Genomic DNA, 6,262 nt, shown 5'->3' with positions numbered 1-6,262 from the left:
ACCCTTGACCTTCTCGCTATTGGTTTCTTGTAATGAGGGTGATCTACTGCAGGAATAGAAGCTCGTTCTGCAGCGGGGCTCATTGTAAATTGTCAGCCGGAGCCATTTACACAGTAAATGAGAATGGATGGCGAGAGGGAAAAGTCCTGTGAGGTCAGTACAGTACAGTACAGTTGCACCATTATAGGATTTTACCATGCAGTGACTTACAGCACAATAAGTGACGTATAAAGCTGAAGCACTTTAGAATGAGGGATGAGCTGTGTATTCCTTTTAATGAAATGAAGAAGTACAAATTGAATAACGTCTACACAGTATATCTGTCATTGTAATGTGCTCCTGCTTTTTGCATTAAGATTTGAAAGTTTTTAGATTTATTGAATGATTATACTCGTCTGGGTTCTCTCAAGAAAATACTTTTTCTCCCTTTTCACTTTAGAACTTGTAAAACTTACTTTACTCCAAGTGTCACTCCACCATGACGTCACAATGGTTTGCTCACAAACCAGTGGGGGGAAAGTAGATAGCGCTCATCATAACGATGTTAATGTTTCTGATTCACTTGGTTTTAATTAGTTGCTTGATGCTAGGTGACCTTGACACCGCGGCTCCTTCCCTCGATCACTTTTGCAGAGTCCAGGAGTGCAAGATGGCGGCGTTCAGGGAGGAGGTGGGGGTTTATTTTTTATATTTATAGTCTATTGTTTTGAGGCGAGGAATCGTAGGAATGGAGAACACAGTGCACACTTTTTCCTCCAAGGCGTTGATTGAATGTGAACAACGTTCAAACCTCCTCCCTCAGACAAGAGTGGGAGTCATTGTCGGACTGGGTGTTTGGGAATTTTAAGGATTCCCTCGGATTATGCAACAATTCAAACAATCCGACAAGCACACTGTCTGGAGACGTTACGCCTACAGCATAATTTGGCTCTTTGCAGCTATTTCAAACTAGGACTTAAAGTTGTAATATATATAAAACTTTACAACCAAGTTTTATAAAATAAAACCTTAATTCTGTCCAGAATCGAGCTCGTGTTGCTGTAAAAGCTCGAACAAGTGACTGCATCAACAATAAAGAAAATCCAGAAAAATACATTTGGTCTTCACCGTCTACTTTATGTAAAGATGTCCTGTCTCGAGGTGAAATTTAAGGACGTGTGCAGCTCAGTGGTGAAGAAACGCAGTCACCTAGGTAGCGTTAATGTGTCTGTCCCGATGGTCAGGAGGTTAACGACAGCAGAGGTCCCCCAGGTACAGATTCACACCCTCATACGAGTAAACACTCATTTGGTCTGTGTTTTACGAGCTGGCTTGTGGGCAGACCGTGCACCGAGTCTACGTGCTGGAAACACCACACATAGTCACGACCGTCCTGATCTGAGGCAGTGATACGTTGTTTCTCCAGTGCAGTTTTACTGCTGCAGTGGTGCAACGGTGGTAGGGATTTTTCTACATGATCATTTCCTATTACACTAAGTGATCCAGAATGTTTTCCTCTCATCTGTGCCAGCAGGAATCCACACTTCTGCCTCTCACATGTTTACCAGTGATTGTATTATATGGTGGAATGGGAATAGAGGGAGCACAGCGGGAATAAGGCGTAATGGCACCTTCAGCGTAAATATGTTTGGTTTCACCCAGTTAAACTGAATAAAGAGCAATTTAGCACAGGGTTTGTTTAGTGCTCTTTCCCACACATAAAGAAATACTGAGAAAAACAGCAGTTCAGTATTCATCTGTTTTTATTGTGCCACATAAAAGTGACGACATGTATCACGACTGAATGTCATGACTGAATATAAATACATGTCTGTGTAGATAGGTGGATGGGCAGTAGATAGATAGTGTATCTCAATATGACCATAAAGCTGGACGTAAACTTGTTCTGCTGAAAATGGGCTAAACACATAAAATTAGTTTTCATGACTCTTTTCCTCTCTGCTAATCAAAGTGTTGGATTCTCTGTGTTGGAGTTGATGTTCATACAGGGTTTTTATTTCAGATATTTCTCCTCTTTAATGCACATTTACCACTTTACCCTCAGTTCAAGGCAATATACCTCATTTGTCCTCAGTCACAAATGAGACATGTGAAGATATTCAGGCAGCAAGACGCAGCTGAAGAGTTTTACTTCAGGAAAATCATGAGCGAGAACAGACGCCCTGAGTGTGGGAGAGATTTTCTGCTCCTGCCAGTCAGTCAGCATCATTTTCCTCGTCTGTGCAGCAAACAGCTGGTTTGTAGGCGGGTGTTCAGTCACCCGTACGTTAACCACAGATGTGAACCACATGGTGTTTTAGCCACAGAGAACAGTGGAGCAGCTCAGGGACGTGTGGTCGGAGCGTGTGTCCTTCAACCAGAGGAGCAGAGTTCAAACTGCAGCATCAGGAGGTGTCCACTCTGCTGGACTCTGTCCTTGAGTCAGCCAGTGAAGCATCTTCCAATATCACTGCTCATCATTGAACTTTAACTCTGGTTCAACTTCTCCTAAACATGCAACCGTCATTCTGTCTGTGCAATGCAATGGATTTAGGATATATTCTGTTTTTACAAACATTAGTCTTTATTTCATTTATTTATTTACTGCTGCACATTTCCTGTGCAGCAGTAAATAAATCCACTGAGACGGATTCTGTCACTAATTTGTCACGGTCACCTCTGGAGTCACGTGGGGCCAAAAAACAAACAAACAGAAGATTAATGACATATTTTTATTTGAATGGTTTATTTTAAATTTAACTACTTTTTATGTATCTTCTTTTTATTATTATGACTGAAATATCTTTGTCGATTGGTTTTTAAATTTGACCTGATGTGTAGAAAAACAAACATGGCCGCCCCTTAATATTATAGTAAATTTAACACTCTGTGATTAATTGTTTCTTCCACATGTTGTATGATAGATTGTAAGTATAATTCAAGATGAGTTAATCATCCTAAGAAATCTGTGTTAAGAACATTGTCATTATTAGACATTTTAAGATATGATCTCAAAAAACACAACATACCATGTGAATCGAACCGTGATCATGACAAACTGATGATGGGAAAATAAACACAAGCTCCATTTTTGATTCAGAGATAATAAAATAATAATGATGAGGAAGCAGCTTGATTTTCTGAGATGACAAGATAACAAAACTCCAGATAACTGACATCAAACATGAGTAATCTCAGCAGATGCTACACGGATACAGTTGATAAGTTCTCAGGCTATTGCTAATATTATCTCATTGTTAGTAGCAGTGTTGTATTGTTAAAACAGAAGGAGCCAAACAGTCTTTTCCAGCCATATGCTATCGTTTGATGGATAAACACAAGAAAAAAATTGTTATGCAACAGTGGATCCATGCACAGGCAGGGAACAGAATCCTGCGCATGTGTTTACGTCTGCGTGAGTCAGTGAAGTGCATCAAGTGGACGTTTAGTGACGGCAGCAGATTTCTGTGTTCTGGCAGCGGTGGAAGGAGCGAGCGCTGTGTTTGTTCTGCTTCCATTTGTCCCAATGTTGACCTCTGACATTTATTCAGATGATAAACAAACAACCAAATCTCTCTTAATCTTTGTCTAGTTGAAAAACCTGCTGGGGATTAGGGATGCCAGAATTGGATTACGATCACACAGACACCAGATACTCACAGCGAACCTAATGCAGCCAAATGGCCGGACATGTTTTCAGCCTCTCGTCGAGGCTGCGCTCGCTGTGAGGTCATCACGTCTCCACGTCAGCCCTCACAATATGCAATATGCATTTAAATCAGGAGCCACGGATTTGTTTAGATTTGACATTTGCGCAGCCTTATCTCTACAAGATGTGATACAGTTCAGTCTGCGCACATTTGACACAACAGGCAAAAACATTTTTAACTTCTAGATCTCACCATGAAACTTCCCCAGATATTTAACAATGCCTACATTTTATGTTTGAATTAGGGCCCAGCCAATTTTAGAAACTGACATCTGTTAGTCTCTCTGTCATTATGTCTGCAAATTATTAAGTCAGTTTAAAGTTGTGTAGCGGCTCCACATATGTACAAAATCGAGCAGAAGATTTTGTTGTTTGACTCGAAACAGAGATCGTTTCCATAGAAATTCATTGTCCGGCTCTTTCCGTCAAATAAATCACTAGACTCCACAATTAATACATCTGATTAATTGATTAATCAAATATCAACTATTCTGCAAACTTTTCCAGAAGAAAATCTGAACATAAAACTAAATGTTCAAATGCCAAGGTTAACAATTCTTTTTTCATTTTGATAAGACGTTAATACTTTTTAACTTTGCAGACGGACTGAAAGTTATTGCATCAACATTTTAGTCATTTTTAAATCAACCATACAATGTGCTGTTGTCCTTTTATTTACAGACGGTGTCAGACGTCAGATGGCTCATACTACACAAGCCTGTATTTTGAAATAATATAAAAGTTAAAAGCTTTCATTCCTGGAGAAAAATCAAACTGTAACATAACAGAATAATAATGTCACACAATTCAGGTTGAGTTAATAATATTCAGAGACACAAATAGCACACATTGCCATAAATGTACACGCTTCAGTCTCACACACACATCCGATAGATCCATTGCTGAAAAAGACTAATGGCACATTATTTCCATCTTTTTCAAACACTATCACTCCGAGCTCCCTCCTCCTGTATCCTCCCGGGGGAATAGCAGTAATTTATTTACATATATTAAAGCTCATTGACAGACGGGGATCTGCCCGGTGTCCTGGAAAATACAGGTAGATATTCTCTCTGCTTTACAAACAGCTCTGTGAGAGGGCGAGACACTAAAGCCCGATGGAGCATCGTCATCATTATGCTGCGTTCCCAGCCCACTCTTCTCCCTCTCTCTGTTCTCCAGCTCTCAGTGTCTTTGCTTCTCAGAGACACCCAGGGGACCGAACATGAAATATAGAGCTTGTGTGTGTTTCTCATAATTGGCTGTGAGGTGACGTGAGTCTTCGGGGTCGAAATGAAACAGGTTTGAATTCAGCCACGGCGCTCACGTCACGTCAGCTCCTTGTTGATGTGCTGCAGCGTCATTGTCAGTCCTGACTCAACCTGCATGTTTCACAACAGCTTTTTAAATTCTTCTCTCGTGGTCACAGGAACCTCTTGTGTTTGCTAACATGCTACAGGCCGTGTGCATTAACGTGCTGCAAACAGATGAATGTGTGGATTCTACAATAACGAAAAAATGCATGCGTTGTTTCTTTAAATCATTCCCACTCCACGGACTATTTTAATAATTTATTCAGAATTGTATCACTGATATTTTTACAGTTTTGACCAAAGCCTATTTAAAGATGGACGACATGACAGCCACCGAAAACATGTCAGTCGCCATCTGTTGGCTGACTGCAGTATAGGCCATAAATTGTACCGCCTCCATGTTAATGTTTGGGACATGGACCAGAACAAAAAAAGAAAAATTATATATTTTTGATTTGTTAGTTGTTGAAATAAATGTTACTCACGATCAGTTGCGTATGTGTAAGGGCGGGATCTCGCTACCCTGGCTCCATCCCCCAATCCCTACTGTGCAGACCAAGGCTCCACATCTGCAAGATGGTGTCATTCGTCTCCAGGATACTTTGACTTGATTTCTTGATTGTTCGGAGGAAATAGAGACGCATTGTCCGTCTTTATTTAGTCTGGGGTTTGACGCAAAATGTGAAAGTGAATCAAAGTAAGACAGGAAGTGATGTTATGTGTGAAACACGAAACATAGCTCAGTAGTTTGCTGTAGCACTCTGAGGTTCAGAGTTGATGCAGATCGGCCACTAGGTGCCGCTATTACAAAGAACGGAAAGAAATGCAACAAAATACCTTTATGTTTTGTCAAATACTCCTTCAATATCTCTGCTGCTCTCAGTCTGACATTTGCATCCCCCCCCCCGGACTTGCTAGTCTGACGTGTGCTGTGTAACCCTTTCATACCTGCTTCTAGTTCTATTTTTATTTAATTTCTAGTATTTTCTCATCACGTTTTAATTTTTATATTTTTTGAGCTATATGAATAATGTTTTTTATTATTATTGATGCACACTTGCTTTATAGCCTAGTTATTTTTCTATTCCTCTACATAAAGAAGATAGTTGATCAAAAATAGGTATCTGTCAGTGTAAATTAGTCTTTTCTGAGCCGATGATTATTGTGATTAACAAAACATGACTGTCATAGATAAAGTAAACCCGCGCTGACTGGTGGAGATGTAAAACATGGTCTCCGGGGCTCAAGTCGAAGAATAACT

Source organism: Paralichthys olivaceus, chromosome 13 (assembly GCF_024713975.1).
Source record: "Paralichthys olivaceus isolate ysfri-2021 chromosome 13, ASM2471397v2, whole genome shotgun sequence".
Taxonomy (NCBI): Eukaryota; Metazoa; Chordata; class Actinopteri; order Pleuronectiformes; family Paralichthyidae; genus Paralichthys; species Paralichthys olivaceus.
Note: the sequence above shows the minus strand (reverse complement) of the source record.